The sequence below is a fragment of the Saimiri boliviensis genome, chromosome X (assembly GCF_048565385.1).
Source record: "Saimiri boliviensis isolate mSaiBol1 chromosome X, mSaiBol1.pri, whole genome shotgun sequence".
NCBI lineage: Eukaryota > Metazoa > Chordata > Mammalia > Primates > Cebidae > Saimiri > Saimiri boliviensis.
In genome coordinates this window covers 87,872,995-87,894,862 of record NC_133470.1, presented here as the reverse complement: position 1 = coordinate 87,894,862, position 21,868 = coordinate 87,872,995, and positions in this window count along the sequence as shown.

Here is a 21,868-nt window from a genome sequence, read left to right as displayed (position 1 = left end):
TGAAAGTGAAGGTAGCAGTGTCATTGCCCTTTTAAGAAGTGCGAATTATCTTTAGTAGAGGTTTTGGTAAGCAGATCTCTAATGGTGCATTAAAAAGAGAGATTCCTGTGCAGCTGGGCTAGTTCCTGTGCCTTGCAAAAGGCTGCTTCATTCAGCACTGAAATAGAAAGCAAACTCCAAAGCAAGTCACTCAACGTAAGCTTCTTTGCAAGGAATAAAGCACAGCTTCCTCTTTGGGGAGACATGAGTAGTAGGCCAGAGCCTGGGCTAGGAGCAAAAGTTCTTCAATTCTGTTCAGAAGGTTATCTGTCACTTCCAAGTTTTGGCTCGCTCCAAGCCACCTGAAAGCTGGTAGAGACAGGTGAGCAGCAAAGGAGTGGGTGGTGACCGTGAGAATGCACCTCACAGATGCCCAACTGTAGGAGGACACCTTGACCTGGGGCCCCAGTGAGTGTGCTCTGAAACGCATCGCTGTGTTTGCATGGGGGCCATGGTTCCCATACACGGTTTCTGGCCAATGACTGTGCTGGCAGGGGTACTAAATTAGGTCATTCCTGGGAGACAGGTGCCTTCTCTGGTGATCGACTCTTGTTGAGGATTTCCTGATGGCATGCCAAGCCTTTATTAGACTGCACGGTGGTCTAAACACTTTGGTACAACCTTCCTTCTCTCTTTTCCACTCACGGTCAGCCTTGCACTGTGATGTGGTGGTTCTTCAGACTTCCTGGGACACCTCCTCATTTTTTTCACAGGCATTTATTCTAAAGGAAAACCTTGGATAATAATCCCATCTTGGCCTCTACTCGAAGGGCATAACAGTGCTAGGACTTCACATGGTGACATTCCCATTAGCCAGGCTGAGGGAGAGGACCAGACTGTAGTCCTCCACAGCCCCAGCTAGTCTGTCTGAGATGAACTTCCAGGAGGAACAGTCAAGTGGTAAATAAGAACCATGCTTGAGCCTGAACCTTCAGGCGCTCGCATGTTCCACAGCCCAGGGTGATCACCACTGCTAAATGCCACTCCCATCCTATCCAATGTGCAGTGGGGCTCGGTAAACTCCTTTCTCTCTCTCTCTTTTCTCCCACTAACCCTCCCCTTCCTTCTGCCTTCTCCCCTGAGTAACCTCAGCTCCCCTGCCAAGGGCCCCAAGAGCAGCCACGTGACTCAGGCACTATGCAAGAGCCTCCTTTCCCATCACCAGCACCTCTACCATCCACACCTCCAGCATCAAAATCTCCACTTCTGCCATCACCACCCTCATCTCTACCAACTCCACTACCACCACTACCATCATTACTGTCTCCTCTTCCATCACCTCCACCCCAGCCTTCACCACCTTTCACCATCATTACTTCCACCAACATCATCTCTTCTGCCTCCACCTCCACCTCCACCCCACCCCATAATTTCCTCTGCCACTTTCTATAAGGCTCCAGAAAATGTTCTGAGCACTTTATTGTGCCATACTGGCAATGTGATGGTATGCTGGAGCCATGATGCCAATCCCTGCATCTTCCTACCCCTCATAGGCTGTGTGACCCAGACGAGATTTGTCTGGCTGGAAGCATCAGCTTCCCAAACTTGTTAATTTGTGGTGTGTTAGTCCATATGCATAATATTTTATCTCTATAAATTTTATAAAGATATTACCCAGTCTCAGGTGTTCTGGGGATATTCTGGGGAGCTTTTTATCCCCCATCTATAGGATTTTTTATTTTCTCAATAGAATATTTCTCCTTCTCTCCCTCAATTTTTAGAACAACAACTAAACCAGGTTCAGGGCCATCCAACATAATTAATGCCATTTTGGAGGGGCTCTGAGGTTTGGAGTGTTGTTTGTCACCCCTGACTAGCCCTTCACTGTGAGCAGGATTCTGGTCCAGAAGCCAAGTTGAGGCTGTTAGTGGCTGTGGCATTAGATGAGGCTCCTTGGAGGCAGTGGCCAAACCCAGCCTCCATCCTAAGCACATGCTCTGTAGAAGCTTGGAGGCTTCTCAAGCCAGAGCCCCCATCCACCTTCCAGGGCAGCCTCGGAGCTGGCTCTTCCAATGGGTTCCAGGAAAGCCTGTCTCCATAGCTTGCTGCTGAAGTGCTCATCTTGCGGATCTAAGCAGGGCTTCTTGTTTCCAGCTGTTGGCAAGGGCACTGAAAGTTGGACGACATGGGGAGCAGGCTCCTCTTTTCTCCCAGCTTCTAGCTCCTAGGCCCCTGAGCAGCACAGATATGGCCAGTCACTTGATTCCAGAGGAACCGAGAAGTGGGGCTCTCACCACAGCCCGTCCTGCCCCTCCTTTCTGTGCCCCATTAGTAGTATGACTAACTGACAATTACATAACTCTCCCATTTGAAGTTGGAATACAAAATGTTGTGGCTGAAGTATTTCTATTTCTCACTTTCCAAGCTCGCCAGGGTGTCTACATGTAAGAGCTCTCACTCTATTCCAGCCGGGTACTTTGTGAATGAAACAGGATATTCTGCCAACTTCAGAACACACCTTTTATCATGCACCATGAGGTCAGCTGACTTGCCTATCCTCTCCCCAACACCCCAAATCAGCAATATACCAGCTCCCAGCCACTGGAAAGCAGGAAGTCACTGAGCTAGCCGATTGCACAGGGCTCCTAAATTCCCCTGAGGCCAGGGCAGAGACCACACTTCCTTCGATGACAAGAGACCTGAATGCTGATAATGGGAGTTTCCTGCCTGCTTGGCTTCTAGGCTTCTCTCACTCTCCTTGGGTATTGAGCAGGAAGCAGAGATCTGGGCTCTTGCATGATACCTGTAGCCCCTGGCTGACTCTTCTCCCCTCTTCTTGCCAGCCAAGGGTGCCAATTCAGAGCCTCTTCTTCCTTGTAACAGATGCAATGCTTCTAAAAGCCTAGTTTAGCTCTGTCACAAATGAGCTGTGTGGTCTTTGGACAGAACAATTCACCTCTCTTGCCTCCATGTGTTCATCTGTGAAAGAGAAGAAATATCTACCTCACAGGATTTTGCAGAATAACAGTGACACTCCACTGGGCATATAGACCTCAATCCATACATTTTGTCTTCAAATTGAAATACTTCATAATGCCTATTTAAATCTACTATAGACCATATGCTGTACTCGGGCTGCCTTGATTGCTGAGACATGGGCAGCTGCACTGGAAGATATTTATTGTGAGATGCCATCATATTCTTGCATGCAGGGGTCAGCCCCATGGTTGTGATTCCTGCCTTTGTGGTTTTCTGCCTTGGGAGTTAGAGGGTCATTACCCACATCCATCTGGGTTTGCCAAGGTTGGGCACTAGCTAAAATCCTTTGCCAAACATGTGTTCCTTCAGCTTGGGAAACAAGTTGATTGGAAGGGACTTTTCATCTCTGTGAGTTTGTCTTATTTACACTAAAACCTTTGAAGTTGGACCTCATGGAGAAATCACTTTGGGAATTGCTAGGCAAGCCCTTGTCCTCTCCTAGCCATCAGCCTCTCTTTGCAAAGGGCCCAGCACCAAAGATCAGCAATGCCGCTGTCCGTGCCAACCCTGGCCAAGTGGAACAGGCTGAAAATATCATGGGACCGTTTGAATTCCCTTCATTGGCTACAGGAAAGTCTCAGTCTCTCTCCAGGAAAACAGCTCTGTCATGAGGAGAGAAATTGGCCTGAGGAATGACCTGCACGTTTCTTGGCTGTAAGCTAAAGGGTGCAGGTGCTGTTAAGCACCAAGGTAGGTATGGGTGAGAACAGAAAGAAAACTGAATGTTTCTTATAATGAGGTAAATACAACTAAAAGACCTCAGCACAGAATGCATTAGCAGCTTTTTAAGGGGTGCTGCTAAGAGAAGGTTTGAATGATTCTTATTGAGGCCACCGATGGTTCCAGTTCTTGAGTCCACCAAAGGCAGGCCTGGGTCTGATGGCCTTTGCCTTCTCACCCTCCTCTGCTTCATGCCACACGTCACTTGCTGCCCTGCAAAGAGAACTCCAGGCTCCCATGGCCTTCAGAAGCCCATCCTGGGCTTCTAGAGTAAAACCAGCAGGGGTTCACAGATAAAGGTTTTCTGAGGTCAAAGCAGCTGGGAAAACCCTGCAGATTCCACGCTTGCCTCAGAGAATCCCAATGCACATGGCAAAGAAAAGGTCCTGAGAAGTCCTGCACTTTAACTTTGTTGAATTTAGCAATTCTCAAGTGAGTTTCAGCTGGAAAATTTTGCTGTGACACCCCTATTAACAAAGTGTCAGTGGTGTGTGATGTGGGGAGCAGGGCTGGACGGTATGTGTAGGGGCTCCTCCATTCTAGTCCTAGCCCCATCACTGACTCACTAGGCAACTTTGAGCAAATCCCAATCCTGTCTGGGCTTCTGTTGGACCCCATGGCTCCGAAAGTTTGTGCTAAGAGGAAAAAGCAGGAGAATGTCAACTGTGGGACATGCATGGTAGTTCAGAGTACCTGGTCCCAGGTCTGACTGCTACTTCCTTGTTCTCTGCCATCTCAAGGCCTGAGATTCCTCTCTGAGAAATGAGGAGTTGAGCTAGATGGCCTCGACTCTGTGGTTCTTCTGGTCCTGCTGGGGTATCATGCATGGAAGGGAGCTGTGCTGGCCTCATGGCCTTAGGACCCGGGTTCAGGGCACTGTAGTTTGAGACAAGCTGCACTCCACATCCACTTACAGAAAAGAGCTGTAGCTTTTTCTCCCCATAACTTTTTTTTTTTTTGATAGAGTCTCACTCTGTTGCCCCAGGTTCAAGATATTCTCCTGCCTCAGCATCCCAAGTAGCTGGGACTACAGGCATGTGCCACCATGCCTGGCTAATTTTTGTATTTTTAGTAGAGACGGGATTTCACTGTGTTAGCCAGGCTGGTCTTGAACTCCTGACCTTGTCATCTGCCTGCCTCAGCCTCCCAAAGTGCTGAGATTACAGGTGTGAGCTACCACACCCGACTTTCTCCCCATAATTTTCTAAGGGATTGAATCGAAGGAGAACCCTCTTTTCATTCCCATTGATTCCATGGAAGGGCAGGGTTCAAGGTAGAGTCTCCTGTGTGGGCTATAACCCCAGTTTTAGGGGTTTGATTATGTCCTTTCAAATTCCTATGTTGAAGTCCTAAGCCCCAGTACTTCAGTATGTGACCTTATTTAGAAATAGGGTCATTGCAGATCTGATCAGTTCAGATGAGGTAATACAGGAATAGGTGGGCCCATAATCCAGTGTGACTGGTGTCCTTATATAAAGGGGAAATTTGGAAATTAGCAGACATTGGGGAAATGCTGTGTGAAAAAAGGAAGAGGTTCAAATGATGCTCCAGCATGACAAGAAACATGAAAGAGGGACAGCAAAGCCCTCGGGGGCAGAGATGGAATGGAATATCCCTCGTAGCCCTGAGAAGGGACCAACCCGGGAGACACACGCTGAGCTCAGACTTGCAGCCTCCAGAACTGTGAGGTAGTATACTTCTGTTCCTGAAGCCACTCAGTTTGTGGCATCTTGTTGTGGCACCCACAACAAACTCATATGTCCATGTTCTTGTCCCCACCTCTGACGGGGTCCTGCTGACCATGCTTGGTGGATGCTGTGAGGGCTTTATGCGGGCCATGCTTCCTACACCTTCAGGTCATGGAAGCTTGGCCAAGAGATTTTCAATTGATCAAGTGACAGCTGTCCCAGCCAGCCAGAAGATGACCTGCTCTGCTTTAGACAATGCAGGATGGAAACCCTAAAAACATGCTCAACATTTTGATCCATGAATTCTATCTCTGGGATTCTGTCCTGAGAAATTTGCTTAGAGACAGAAAAGCTTCACACCAAGAAAGATCCACATCAATGTAAAATAGGGAAAAACCAAGATCCAACTATGTGTCCAACAGGTGGGAGTGCTTAAGACTTGCTTGCACTCTCCCCAAAAGTAGAGTCTGAGACAAGTTTCTTTTGGGAAATGGTCCCAGGAAATAGGAGGGAAGGACTGGGAAAAACCGAATGAGGAAAAGCCAGTCTAAGGGGTATTATTGAGTTGGTCACTGCTGTGGGCAAGTGAAGCTCAGATCCACTGGGAATTCTCTGAGGATCCAATGGAATGTACCTTGGATGATTTGCTCAAGATGTGGAAGAAAAGAGTATATCTTTTCAGTAAAATTTGCCTCAGTGAATATTCACTCATGTTTCCAGGTTTGCACACGTGGCAAGAATGGTTTAGCAGACTGACACAGTAAAATGACGCTGGGGCAGAAAGTAGGAGCACACTGGGGCAGCTGGGGTGTGAGGATAAGAGCTGGTGACACAGATATGCAGCCATTATGAAGAAGACCTGACTGTGTGGAACACGCTTATGATATGTTAAGGAAGAGGGCACGTTACACCCTGGAAAGTTTGGCGGGATCACATATGTACATAATAACGTAAAATGTGTGCAAAAAAACAGACAGGAAGGAAATATGATGAACAGTTAACAGTTTATCTCCAAGTAGTGAGATTATTTCTTGTTCTCTTTCCTTTTCATTTTCTTCTTTGCATATGTCTATATTTCCTTGTTTCTTTAACAAACAGACACTACTTTTAAAATGAAAAAGAGAGTGCAGCAGTTTCCACACTTGAGTGGGCACAGAATCACTTAGAGTGGTTGTAAAAACACAGGTGATGGGCAGAAGCCTGGCTTCATGAGTGTGTGCCCCATGCAGTCACACAGGGCCTCTTGCTCAGATGGGCCTCATGCTTGGTTTGATGCTTTGCTCTTACCATCTTGAAATGCTTACTAATTTTTGAACATGAGATTCTGCATTGTCATTTTGCCATGAGCCCCACAAGTTATGGTAGCCAGTCTTGCTGTGCCCTATACTCCGAATCTCTGCTTCAATCATCTTGGGGCAGGACCTGAGAATTTGAATTTCTAAGATGCTCTAGGTGATACTAATACTATTGGTTTGTGTACTGTACTTTGAGAACCACAGTATAATAATAATTTAAAAAGATTGCACTGACTAAATAGCTCCCAGGTGCATTTAAGAATGTGTTTACAGATCATTAACTACTTTGGAATAGAGAAAATATATTGAAAATCAATCAGAAGTGAAAACATGGTGGCTCCCAAATGAGAATGCAAGTCAGTGAGAAATCCCAAAGTGTCATTCAGTGACAATAGGTCCCTCAGAGGATGCTGACCTGGCACTGGTCTTGACACACCCGCTTTCGGCTTCCATCTCCGGTCAGCTCCTTTCCAACTGAGCAACACTGGGCAAGCTGCCCTCAGTCTGTCATCACTTGTGAAACGGGATAACAAGATCTGCCTCACAGAGTTTTGGTGACAGTTGAGGGCCTTGAAGTCCTAACTCATGATTCCTTGGGACACCTGGCTCCCAGCGGAGCCTTAGCTCCCTCATCTCTTCCCATTTCTTCTCCACTAGGCCTTGAGTTCTCGCTGAGAGGAGAGACCCTCCGCTCTGACCTTCTGGGGTCTGCTGGAGGGCAAGATTACTCAGAGGCTCCCGAGGATAAAGCTAGGAACCTGCAGGGGAGGCAAGAGTGGTAAAACCACTTCCTACAACACAAGGGCTCTCATGCAGTTAGAATTCCCAGGAAGGCCTATGGGCTTCCCAATGAGCCTGAGCTTGGAAAAGGGGACCACACTCATCTTCTTGACTTACTGTTCTGAAAGGCGCTAGAATTGCACTTCTGGCATTGCCCAAAAAAGGTCCTGGCAGCAAGAGGAAAGGACAGGGTACAGATGTGGAACCATCTGTCTCCCACGTCACCCTGGCTTGCTCCTCCCAGATGCAAGTCAGGTGAGATGGAAGCACGTGCCTCCCTCTCCTTCTATGGCTGTTTTCCCTGCGGGGGTATCATGCGAAGGCAAAGATGACGTGGTCATCCATGTGAACTGAGGTGCCTCTCAGCCACTGCCTTTGTCACAGGCTGGCAATTGTCAGTGCTAATCCAAGTAGCTGGGAAATAAGAGTTATTGGATCGATGTTAACACTTTGTGTTATTCAAACAGGTCTTTCAGGGACCAGTGAAAAAATTCACTTTGCCACACTTGCTGCCATGCCAGCAGGCTAATTGGGTATTGCTTGTGCCTGCTATTGAATCAGGTCTCTTTGGCTGTTCGACTCATAAATCAGGACCAACAATCTCAGCCAACAGGGAGAGCCACCGCTGCTTTGCAAGAGCTGCAGGGCCCACCTTAATCTGACATTGACCCAGTTCGGTGACCTTTGGCAAAAGCCCTATGCTTTTCTGAACCTCCAGGTCTGCTGAGGCCTTGGGGAACAGATGTTACAAACTCTCTGGGTTTCAAAGAATATGATGGGACGGAGAGGTTGCTCAGCCACAGCAGTTCCATGTGTCCTGTGAGCTCACTGCCCCCAAGGCATTCTCACCAAAACTTGGGGGTCAATGCCCAGGCAGGGGTGCAAGAAAAAGCATCACTGCTGGGACTGCAGGCCACTGGAGGATCCTGACACCCAGTCTGGCCCAGGGGAGTCAGCGATGGAAGTCAGTGAGGAAGGTGAGTCCAACCTGATCTAGAGCAGCGCCTTCCTTCCCCAGCACTGAATGGCTGCAGAGGAATCTGCCCTCCAGTCTGGGGAATTCCATGCCTTCAGCAGCAGTTGGGGAGCACACTGCCCAGAGTCCAGCAGGCCTGAAGCCAGTCCTTGTGCTGTCACATCTCCTCTGGGCAAACATAGGCAAGTCATTCCCCCATAATTCTCATCTGTCAAATAGGCATTATAGTAAGAGTTTTCCAAAACCGTGGAGACTTTTCCATGAATCAAGTGAGACAATCAGTGGCCACCCTAGAGCACAATGCCTGGCACACAGTAAGAGCTTCAGAGTCAATTCCTTTCTGGATCGGTTTCCTAGGACTGCTGTAACAAATTGCCTCCAACTTGGTGACTTAAAACAACGCAGGTTTATGCTCTTACTGCTCTGCATATCAGAAGTCTGAAATGGGTCACACTGTGCTAAAATCAGGGCACCAGCAGGCTGTGTTCCTTCTGGAGGCTCTAAGGGAGAATCTGCTTCCTCACCTTTTCCAGCGTCTAGAGGCCACATGTGTTCCTTGGTTTGTGGCCCTTCCTCAGATCATGCCATTCTCTTGCTTCCTCCTCACATCTCCTACTGATGCTGACCCTCTGGTGTCCCTGTTATGATTACATTAGGACTCATCCGGATAATCCAGGATGATCTCGCCATCTCAAGAGTCTTGATTTAATTCCATCTGCAAAGTCCTTTTTGCCATAGAAGGTAACACACTCCCAAGCTCTGGGGCGTGGGGAGAGGCATTGTTCTACCAACCGCAACTTCTCTCCTCTCTCTAGGGTTCCTATTCCTGATCAGGCCAGTTCAGAGCAAACTCAGGGGGCTGAGCCAGAAGAGCCCTTAGAGGCCAGCTATTGTGTTTGGCTCTGTCTATTCCAGCTCCCTGGCTAGAATGTCAGCCCCGGAAGGCAAGGACACAACTAGTCTTGTTCACTGCTTGATGCTCAGCTCCACACCACCTCAGCACAGAGACTGGACAGAGTCAGCACTTGGTACATCTGTGCCAGTTTCATGTGGAATGAACTTGAAGACACTAAATACATGCCTCCTGATCCTCGAAATTCACTATGCCCCCATTAAAGAGAGTAGCAACTGGTTTATCTGTTTCTTTCTAAAAAGTTCTTAGGATGGGGAGACTGGCCCAGAGAGAGCAATGGACTTGCCCAAAGCTACAGAGGGATGGCGCTAGCATGCCTCCCAGGCGTCCACCATCCTAGAGCAAGCTGAGCTTCCCATTGACACTCGTTTTGCAGATGAGATCTGCGAGGTTCAGGAGGTTGTACAGCTGGGAGGCAGCAGAATCTGGGTGTACACCAGTGCCTTTTACCTCCAGATCAACACAACCTGTGTTCTCTGACCACAGAATGCAAGAGGTCACAACCAACGGGAACACAAGAATGAGGACAGACCCGTGCCTTTTGGGAGGCCCAGGGTGGCGACTACCCCATGCAGAGGAAGTGCAGGGAACTTGATGTGGGAGAGAGGGCTGCCTGCTGGCTACCACCCACAGTCCACCCTGGCTTCAACCCTTCTCACAGACTCTGAGTTCCCAGCAAGGGTTACCACCTGCAGTTCACTCACACACAAATACACATGTGTGTGCACACTCACATGTATGCATTCACACACATATATATGCACACACACTCACCATCATATGTACTCCCCCTCCCATGCTCACACACATGGGCAGATCCAAGGCCGCCTACCCTCCCTTTTCCCCAGGATTTCAGTAGCTGCCTCCTCTGCCCCCATTTTGTGCCCCTTTGCCGGCACTCCTGGCTGGTGGCAGTCGGGGTGGGGAAGTACAAGCAGAAATGAAAGAATAGATTTTGATTCATCCTCATCAGGAACGGCTGTCCTATGTAGGAGTCCCCGGACAGGATTTTCCATGCCTTTCTGAAAGGGCCACTCAAAGTCTCAGCCTGGGCAATGAATAGGATAGTGAGCACCTGTTCTAGACTTTGCTTCCGTTCATGGAATGGAGACTTTTGACTGTTTGCCAGGAGCAGAGAGGTCTGGGGTGCTGTGGAAAGAGGGGGTCAGCGTGCACATGCTGTGTGCATACATTTGCAGCCATGTGTGTTTATGTGTGAGTGGGCCCCTGGGCATGACCCTGGGTTTGGGTACATCTGTGTGTTGACAAGTGAATGTGTGTGTGTGCATGTGTGTGTGTATGCCTGTCTGATGGCATGTATACATGTGTGCACATACTCATATGTGTGTGCATGTGTGTACATGTCTGCAAGTGTGTCTGCCCATTGCCTGTCTCGCTCAGCTTGGCTGCTATAACAACGTGCCATAGACTGGGTGGCTGAAACAACACATTTATTCCTCACAATTCTAGAAGCCGGGAAGTGCAAGATCAAGGTGCCAGCAGACTCAGTTCCTGGTGAGAGGTCTCGTTCTCTCTTGCAGACAGCTGCCTTTTCACTGTGTTCTCGCCAGCAGAAGGAGACAGTGAGCTCTAGTCTTGCTTTGTTTTCTTATAAGGACGCTATTCCCATTGTGTCCCCATCCTCATGGCCTTACCTAACTTCAGTTACCTCCCAAGCGCCCCACCTCCAAATATTGTCACATTGGAGTCAGGGTTTTAACTGAATTTTGAGGTGGACACATTTAGTCCATGGCAGTTCCCTGTGTGTGTGCGTGTGTGTGCGTGTGCATATGTACACATGTGTTTGTGTGTGTGTCAATCAACAGCTCTGCTATGCTGCCGCCACCACTGTCCCCTCTGGGTTTCCTGAATGAGGCTATCTTCCTCCTTCTTCCAGTCTAAGGACTTGGAGCTCTGGACTTGTCCAGTCTCTACCACAACGCTGCAATGACCCCTCTCAGTGTGGGTATTAGCGTGGAAAACATGAACAAGGCCAGACGTGCCTGGCTGCCCTCACAGCCAGGACAGCACCCTGACCTCAGACCCTGACCCCAGAGCCCACTGGAAGCTTCCATATGTTTCCATCGTTCTCTCTGCTTCTCCCCCTGGAAGATCCCTATTATTCTTTTAAAGCCTGGTTCCAACACCTACTCCCCATGAAGCCTGGCAGCTTGCACCTCAGGACGCTGAGTCATTCGCTCCTTTGCTGGGCTCCCACGGCGCGTTGCATGCAGTGCTCTTACAGCTCTTGCCAGGTGGTACTTTAGGTACTTCTGTCTCCACAGCTACCAAGTCAGAGCCTGGCGCTGGTTCATTTTGTTGTATCTAGCACCTGTTAGTCAAGTGACTAAGAGTGCCTACTATTGTCTCATGAAGATCCAAGGGCCATGCCCGGGGGAACACCTGGCTAGGTCTTTTCACTGGTAATGAATTTCTTACTAGATTGACACATAGAAAGCAAGGGCAGTCAGGAAACATCATGCTGCCGTTTCTCTCTCCATCAGGGTCAGTTCCCGTCTTCCCCTACTCCTGGCAAGCAGCACAGGTCATGGAGGAGGTGTAAAGCTCTGTGTCCTCCCAAACAGAGCCCCTCCCCACCCTAGCCAGGAGGCCTGCTTCTCTTGGCACTGGGAAGCCTCCATAAGCACTGCAGTGATCACAGACCCGAAGACTGGCTGCCCCTTCCCCAGACTGATACGGACACCAAAGCCTAGAGGGACAGCACCTAACCAGGGTCTCTGAGCAGAGCAGTCGCAGAGCTGGGTGCAGGCATTCCCTTGTGTGGCATAAGAAGCCCGACCCTGTCTCAGGGAAGTAGGGGCTCCAGGCTCTTCCTTTCCTGCAGACATGTGAGCAGCAGATGGAAGCCAAGTCCGAGACCCCAAGAAGCACCACGGCAGCTCAGGGCGCTGCAGCCTGCCAAGGAGATGAGGCTAAGGAGCTGGGCTGGCCGCAGCCCCTGATTTCTCTGAATGGAATTGTAAAGAATCAGGCGATGGCTGTCATTCCCACCTTTATGTGCCATGCTGCCAGCACTGGGAAGTAACATCTCTACTCATCACCAACCTCATGCCCTGTGAACTCGGGGAGCCTTCAAAGTGCCCACTTAAATAACCACAGGCACTTCCAAATCCCCAGTGCTAGAAAGGGGCAAACCCCAGATTGTTCCAGCTGAACTCATGCCACAGGACCTGGGCCAACACAGAGCATGACCAGAAATGGCAGGCCAGGGGAAGGGCGGAGGAATCTTGGGAGGTTTTATTACTTTTTGCTTTGTGGTGACTGGCTTGGAGCCCACACAGTTCTTGAATACATAATAGGGAACTGGGTGAGCCTGCAGAAATAAATTTTATTAGCACACAATCACTGTAGCCCCAGACAGGGCCTTCTTTCAACAGGTCCGGTCAATTAGCAGAATAATGCAAGGGCTGGTTTTCGTTTTAAAGGGTTTAATTAAAGTTTGGGTACAATGAACATGCAAGCCACCAATCTGTCTTTCAAGGCATGTATTATCTGGAAATTGATTGTAACTTATGCTTCTTTCTAGAAGTGTAATTCCTCAGGAGACATTGAAGGCACCCTCCACCTCTCCCCACCCCGCCCCCACCAATGCTCCTCCCTATCTCCCCAGCTCCTCTCCCATCCGACCCAAACTGCCCCATCCCTCCTGCCATACTTTAGTCAACAATGCCAAGTTTTCACGTGTGGCTCAGCGGGGACCAGTGTTCCTCTGGGGAGGAAACCCAGCCCCCAGGTCGACTATGTGTGTGGGCAGGAGCGGGGAGCCCAGTGTACCTCCTCCCTCGCACACAGAGCTGGAGGTCAACGCCTCAGCTTGATTTTCCCGAAAGAACAGAGAACACCGAGTATTGAGCCAGCCACAGCAGCTGAGAGCAACAGGTCTGAGTGGGAGGGTGTGCAGGGCTGGCAAAGGACAGCCCGTTTGCAGACACACACAAGCCCCCTCGTCAGGACAGGCCAGGGCAGGGTGCTGCTCTCTCTCTAGCTGGGTGGGCAGCTCCTTCGGCTGGACCACCCTTCAAGAGAGGCCACCTGCTTGTCACTTTTGTGCCTGGCACAGTGCTGGGCATTGGACAGGGTGGGGTCTAGTGAGGGCCCTGCTGTGGGGTCTTGGAGCACAGCCGGGAGGCAGGCTGAGTCAGTTTGGGAGCTCTGAGGCCACTCACGCCTGGACTGGAATACTGGCTCCTGGGGCCACACCTGCTGGGCACTGTGTGGCTTTGGACCACCATTTTCTCATCTGTGCAATGGCTACACAGAGAGAACCTGCTTCATCCACATTCACAGCTTCTGCTCATCACTCCCATCATACTCTGCTTGTCCTGTGAGGACCTGACTGGGCCAGCCCTGTCTGCAGTGGGGCAGGCTGCTCTGCAGGGCTGGGGGGCACACAGTCACTGGAGCTGTGGGGACGGCAGTGCTCCAAGGCTGGGCCTGCCCCGTCTCATCCCCTCCATGAGTGTGGTCTCCCATGCCCAGGCAGCAGGCAGCAAGAGCTGATGCAGGGTGACCCCGGGGACCCTGGCATGCCTTGAGCCTTAAGCGGGTCAGTCCCTGGGAGCCTGTGGGAAGGACAGGGAGGGCCTCTCGGGTCAGGCAGTCCCACACAAACTGCTGACAAGTGGGGAGACCCAGGCCCACAGGAGGCAGGGCTGTGTCCAAGGTCACTGGCAAGTCAGGGCCCTGAGGGGTCCCTCAGTCCTTAGCCAGGGCTCTCAGCAGGGTCTCCCCAGGTGCCCTGGGCTCTGGAGGACCCAGTAGCTCTGCCCAAGAAGGAACCAGTTTAATGCTGGGGTCAGAGTGGGAAAACGTCCCACCTGCTTTGGGTGACTCTGAGTCCTTCTCCAAAGCTCACCTGGTGAAGGTGGCATCTGCGTGATGCACGCTGTCTCCAGAAGCACGAGACGCATCTCAGAAACAGTGACCTTGGCCCCAGTGGTGGCCGATGGAACTTTACCTGTGGATGCCCAGGGGAGCCATGGACCTCCCTCCCCCTCCCTCCCCCTCCTTCCCCCTCCCTCCCTTTGTCCTTCCATCCCTCCCTCCTTCCCAGGCTGTCAGGGAGATGCAGGGATGGGGCCTGGGCTCTGGGTTCCTTTGGGACTCCTGCCTGAACGTCTATCTGTCTCCCATAGCTCTTCGAAAGAGTGGGCTCCTCTCCACAAGCTGGAGGGCTCTGCCATTTGCAAGCTGGTGGCTTTCTCAGCTACCCCTGTTGTGGGGCCACTCTGCAAAGAGAGCAGGTGGGAGATCAGTCACAGACCCACAGGCAAGTCCCTGCCTGGCTAAGGCATACACCGGACTATTATGACCCTGGGCTCTGGGGACAGAACCCTGCCTTACCACAGCACAGACGTGGGTGGTTCTGTGTCTCCAACATAGTGGGGATGCACTCTACATCTGTTAGAGTGTTAGCCCCACTCTAACAGAGACAGCATGTAGCCCAGTCTGTCCCCTCCCTGACGCCGACCCTGCCATTGCTGTCAGGTGCCATGAGGGCCATCATTGTCATTATTGCCATGGAGGGCCAAGAGGAGCAGGAGCCACTGTGGGGGCAGAGGTCTGCTGGGGCAGAGGGCGGGCCTTGGAGAGCGACACCTCCATGTGACTAGAATGGAGCCAGAGGATGAGGACACATCAGCAGACAGAGTCTGGCCTGTCAGGGGCCCTAGTCCCCAATAAGGGCAAGAGACAAGTTCCTCAGAAAAGCCCCTAATATAGGGTTTTAGGGATAGAGAGGGGTTTAGTCAAACCAGAAGCTACCTTGTGTTTCTGGAGACCCTGGTGCCAGAGGAAGGAGTGGGGTTGGGGGAGGGGATCGCCACTCACTGGGAATCTAAGCACTGTCTCTCCCTCAGCTCCAGAGCTGGGCTGAGGATACAGTTTCAGAGTCCACCACTTCTTCCCTAGACCCCAAAATAAGAAAGTGGAATCTGAGAGCCTAAAGAATTCCTAGGATTCCTCCCTTGCCAAATTTAGCTCTGGAATGGTCCGAACAACTCACTGTGGAGCTGCTGAGATTTTCTGGGTAATGACAATGGGTATCACTTCCTGCAGGGGCTGGTCTCCTAGTCGGAAATCACTGGGTCTGTCACAGTTAAGTTAGGCCTGAGTGCCGGGGGTCTAGAGACTGCCTGTTAGCCCCACTCTAACAGAGAAAGAGGCTGATGGGTCTAGTCACGGGGCTGGAGTCAGGGCTTCCTGCCCCTGGTGGAGCTCCTGGAAGAATGGAGTCCACGCAGCAGCTAAGGGAGCCAGTGCTCTAGTGTGAAAGAGCTGTTCAGAGTTCTAGATTCTTCTATGAGTTTTAAGGAATATGGCTCAGCTGCTGTGAGCTAAGCTCCACCTCACAGAGAGCCGCAGGTATGGCAACTCAACACAGGGCAGGGAGACGTGAGAACATGACTGGGAGCTGGGTGGCCTCAGGCATGTGGCTTCTGTTCTTGGTCTCCAGGTTTGCTATTGTAAAGTGAGACTGCCAACGGAACAGCTCATACAGGGCATGAGTGGGGATTACTTGAAACAATTGGGCAAATGCTTAGCAGAGCTGGATGGAGGCAAGGCTAGCTCTTGAAGGGCCTTGACTGCCATACAAAAATGCCTCAGGAGAATGTAAAGCCAGGACAAAGCAAGAAAGGAGGACACTGGTGTGGCATGTTACCTTTGAACTCTATGGGCATAAGTAGCGCTAGCCTTCACACCTGGAGTACCGTCCGGGGAATCCCTCAATACACAACTCCTAACTAAGGCCAGAAGGCCACCCGGTCTGCAGGCATCCTTGTCCTTGCTCCTTTCTGACCCTCTTTGACGCATTCTGGACTCCATCATGCTAGGAACAGTCAATGCCAGGTCCCTCTCCTTTCAAAACCTTCTGGAACCTAAGTAGTATTGGGTAAGTCACATTTCTACCCATTCTAAGCCTCAGTTTTCTTACCTATAAAATGTAGGGTTATTGCACACAGAAGGAGCCCAAAGCTGATTTTACATCCTAGACACAGTTATACCCACAGCATTCCTCTTCAAGGCAGGTAATTCCCTCCCCAGCCCCAGTTTTACAGCACCCCACCTTCAGGTCCCTGTAACCTGGCCTCCTCCCAGGTGTCAGGAGCCTCGGGGTGGAGCTTGACTTTGCCCTCAAGAGTGGGAGGCTGAGGAAGGTCAATCAGCTGTTGTAGTTATTCGTGGATAACTATTCGTGGATAGATCTCTCCAGATCACCAAGGGCTTCAGTTTTGTACCCTGGTTTGGCAATAGGAAGCCAGCACAGGATCTTATCATTGGCCAAGTTCATTGAATGAATGACAGTGAATGACAATGCAATTGGCAGCAGCTGGGGGTAGGTGGAAAACTAAGGGGAGGGGAGTGGAGAGAGGTGGAGAAAGCCCTGAGCTGGGAGGTAGGACACCGGAGATCAAACGACCCCACCCCACATAGCCTTGAGCATGGCACTCTTCACTGCCTTTTTGGACTGCAGTGGAATCTCAAATCCTCTGAAATATGTACCTCTCTTGGAATCCTTTGTTCCTTGTCTCCCTGCCCTGTAAAATGGCAAATGTCAGGATAGCAATAAGCTTGATCTCAGTCACTGTTCCGCCTCCAATGCTAAGTACACACAATTAGCATGTGATAAACACGCGGCAAACGTGAGAATCAACAGTTGAATACGTGAAAGGAAGAGACAGGAACATGTTTGGTAATTAGCAAAGAACTGTGCACACCCAAGGGAGGCATCTTATGGAAGCCGAATGGACCAAACGCAGGAACAAGAAGCCAGGCTCCTAGGCTCTTGAGACAGCCGATCAGAGACAGTCTACCCAGAGTGCCTTGGCCCGGCCAGGTCTTCCTTCTAAAATTGGTGTGGCTCAGTGCTGTCTTCCAGGGAGTCACCTGCATTCCCTGTGATCAGAGTTCAGGCCAAGAGTTAGCCACCTTGGGACCCAGAAGGAAGGAGAGACTGAAGCCTGTAGCACACCCATCTACAGTCCTATGCTTTAAGGATAAGCTGCCACTATGGATCTAGGGCTCCAAAGTCAACACACATTTGAATTGCTTCCTGGAATTCTGGCATTTTTCTTTTAGAATAATGGGGGAGTGTGTGTTAAATGTGAGGAGGAGGCAGGAGAAGAATACTACCGTTCAGCCCCTCCCCAGATGGGCCAAGAAAGCATGCCTGCTTTTCCTGTTCAACTGTTTGAGTTGACCTGTGCCTGGGATAAGATGACAGAAAGCAAGTGAGAAGAGAGGGAGGGAGAGAGGGAGACAGAAAAACTGAAAGGAAGGAAGGAGGGAAGAAGGAAGGGAGAGAGCAAGGGACGGAAGAAGGGAGAGAGGAAGGGAATCTTAGAGGCTGCCTCTTCTAAATTTCTTGATTCCCCAAATTTGTCTCAAGATCACCATCTCTTGCCTTTAGAACGCTGTGTTCTACTGGAAGGTTTTCATGTTTGTTTCCTTATTTTACACAAGCGTGAAAATAAGCAGTGCCTAACCATTAGCTGTCAATAACTGGCTCCCAACACCCAATTCCAGAAAAAGAGTCCCGAATCAAGCACTCTGGAATGCCTTTCTTGGTGCCCTAGAAAAAGGCTGTTTTAAGACTGTTTTAAGACCAGTTTTAAGATGAAGGACACTCTAAAGATCATTCTAGTCTTTCTCATTGTAAAGATAGAGACACTGAGGCTAGGGAGGGGGGCAGGGCAGGCCTCTCTTGAAATTTCCATGTCACTTCCAACTAAAGGGACTGCCATATCATCAGCCCCCATGTCGACTTCATGTGAGCTCAGACCCCCATCAGAATACAGGGCCTGCAGTATAGCCTATTGGCCACCATGAAAGGCACTTCTGGATATTTCACAGAAGCATGCCCATATGGGAATTTGCCCATGTGGGAAATTTATAGCCCATGGTCCTGGCTTGGGATCTGGATTGAGCCTGGGCTGGAACATAAGCTTGGAGTTTCAGACTTTGGGATGGCTCATGGGCTGTGCTGGAAGCACAAGGCTATGAAGGCACCATCTCATAACCAGGCTATGAGTGGGCATCCCCTACCCCTGCAGACCTGAGGTCACATGCCCAGAAAACACAACATAGAGACATTTTCAAAACCACAGGCAAATAAAATCCCACAAGCCTGGCCAAGACAGGTGCCAAGCTTCTGCTGCCTTTGTGGGCACATCTCCTGTCAATGGCAAACCTTGGGGTTGGATCATGTACTAGCTCCAAAGCCAGACCTAGGATTCAGCAAACTGCCACCCTGAGACCTGTGACACTGTGGACAGGCTGCTCTGAAGGCAATGGAGACTCTGACGGAGTAGTAAGTATCATCTGAAGCTAGGTTCCCTGTGTTCACATCCTGCCTCTGTCACTGACTGCCTGGCTGCTCTTGGGTGTGTTCTTATTCTGTGGGCACCTCAGTTTCCTCAAAAGCAAAATGGAGCTAACTGTAGAATTTTTGAAAGGCCCAAATAAGTGTGATGGTCAGTTTTATGTGTTGCCTGGTCAAGGCTCTAGCTCCTAGTGATTCCATCAAACCCCAGTCTAGTTCTTGCTATGGAGGCATTTTGTAGCTGTTAACAATCTACAACCAGTGGACTTGAAGTAAAGAAGAGGACCAATTCTGGATGATGTGGGTGAGCTTCATGCAATCAGCTTAGAGGCTCAAAGAGCAGACTAAGGTTTCCCAGAGAAGAGGAAATTCTACCCTAGGACTGCAGTGTCAACTCCCACTTGAGTCTCCAGCCTGCTGGCCTACCCTGCATATTTCAAACTTGCCTGCCCCACAATTGCACAAGCCAACTCCATCACATATATATGTTCAGTTGACCCTTGAACAGGTTTGAACTGCACTGTTCACTTACACGTGGAGTTTCTTCCACTCTGCCACCCCTGAGACAGCAAGGCCAAACCTTCCTCTTTCTTCTTCTTATCCTCCTCAATGTGAAGATGATGAGAATGAAGACCTTTATTATGATCCACTTCCACTTAATGACTAGTAAATATATTTTCTCTTGCTTATGATTTTCTTAATGACCTTTTCTTTTCTCTAGCTTACTATACTGTAAGAATGCAGTATGTAATACATATAATATACAAAACGTGTTGTTAATTGACTTTAAATGATCAGTAAGATGTCCAGTCCATAGTAGGCTATTACTAGCTAAGTGTGGGAGGGGGTCAAAAGTTATACATCGATTTTTTGACTGCACAGGGATTGGCACCTCTAGCCCATGTGTTCTTCACTGCTCAACTGTATATATTTCCTACTGGCTCAGTTCTCTGGAGAACCCTGCCTCATGCAGAGAGCAAGTGTAAAGTGCTTTGGATATCATCAGGCACCTAAGTAAGCACTACACAAGTGACCATCGAATAAACTAGCAGCTGGGGGAGGGCAGGGAGTTAGGAAAGGGTGACAGTGCTCCCACTCTCCACTCATCCCCAAGGGTGCTCATCTATCCAGAGAGTTCTCTGCTTAGGTATGGGGTGAAGAGAACTTCCCGAATCTCAGGAAATGGTTTCCAATCCAAATCTGACCAACAGAAGACTACAAATAAGTGACCCACAGGACCCCCTCATCTCTCAGTTGAATATGCCACCAAATCCCCTGGCGAGCTTGTCCGAGTCTGAATCTCAGACTCCTCCCCTGAGTTGATACATCAGGGGAGGAGTCCGAGATTCTACGATTCTGACAAGCTCACAGGGAATGCTGACGTGACTGGTCCCTGGACCACCATTTTAGTAGCAAGATCCTAGATGACACCCCTGCTGAGGGATGCTTAGCCCTCATTCAATCCTCCAGAGCTACACCGGGATCTCACTACCAACTAAGGCAGCTTGTTTGTGCCTTGGTCGGCATCCTCCCAGCCCACCCCAGCCAACAAGCTTACAGCTGCTTAATAACTGAATAGTTTTGTAGATGACCTTGGGCTGCAAGACCTTTTACTTCTCCGGGCCTTCATTTTTACCTTTGTAAAATGAGGGGGTCAAATTAGACCTGTGGATTAGAGCACTCTTTGGAACTCTGCTTCTGCCCAGATACTCTGTGAATCAATTTCAGAGCACTTGAAATGGACTTGGGAAACACTGTTTGCTTTATCTTCTTCCTGAAAATTCAAAGCATATATTACATAATAAAGGCTCTCAGAAGACCTACCAGAAAGAGAACTACTTAGTGCTGTTTAGCCCTAAAGCTCCCAAATTATTTTTGACCTCTGAATCTTTTTTCTTGAAACAGTTATTCACATCCGGCAAAACTCATGTTCCATATAACACGTTTCTGGAAATATTGATCTCAATGGACTTTAAAAGGCCTTCCAGAACCAACAGGTTTATTAATTTCCACAAGATTCATAAACGTGGATGGCTCTTAATTGTCATCCATTCACTGGGATGTTGAGGGATGCTATGGCTCACAGACAGGATTCTGGCTGAGTGCAAATAGCCACAACACCCTTGCCAGTAGCCCAGGGACTTTGGTGTAGCCACCATTTGAATGTCTGAATTTGACACTCTGACGGCAGGTGAGCTATGCAGTGATTCCTCCCAGTACTGCACACAGAGTAGAGGGTGTAGGCCAACTGCAGGCTGCTGTACACCAAGAAAGGTTTGCAGCAGAAGATCTGGGTTATTTGAAGATTGAAGATATTTTAAAGAGCAGAAAAAAGTTATGGAACTTCTACCCAGAAAAATACAATGAAGGGCAGCTGCACACATGCATACATATGCACATACAGTATTCTGCAGTCGAATCCAAGGATGTCATAGATAAATTGAAGCCTCCCTGGGCTTCATAGGAGAGGGTGTCTGAGCTTGACTAAGAATCCCTGGAATGGTCTTATCCCTGGTAAGCCCCACTCCTGGGTGGGGCTTACCTCTGACCCTCTTTGATTGCCAAAAATGTCTGGAGACTTCCTACTTGTCTAGTGGAAGCAAGCGCAGAAGTGAAAGGCGGGCTTATTCCCTCCCTGCCCTTCGGAGCTCCCATTCTCACTAGAGCCATGAGACAGGCACTGGTTTTCTCCCAGACCCGGCTAAATTCAGAAAACAAAAGCAATTATAGGAGTGCAGTGGGCAAGAAGGCAAGTTTGGAGCTTCTGCAGAGGGGTTCGAGAATGGTCGGTATTAACCACAAAGATAGCTTCTTCGAGGTGGGACTTTGAGTTGCAATTTGAAGAATGTGGGTTGTGGCTTGAGGGGATCTAAGACCAGTTGTTCCTTGCAGAGATGGGCTAAAGGTTTGGGGATGGGAAAATAGGTGCATTTGAAAGAGTGGAGGAGGCAGGAAGAAGGAAAGGCAAGTGTGGGTCAAGTGAAGGGTAAGTGTGAACTCACAGCAATTCAGGTGCGATTAGCAAACCAGCTCTCCTTTCAACAAACTGCCCCATGTTCTCCTCTATGCAAAGCCTGCGGGCAGGGAGGGCAGACAGAGCTCACTCAGCCAACTTGATAGCTCTGGAATTCCCCA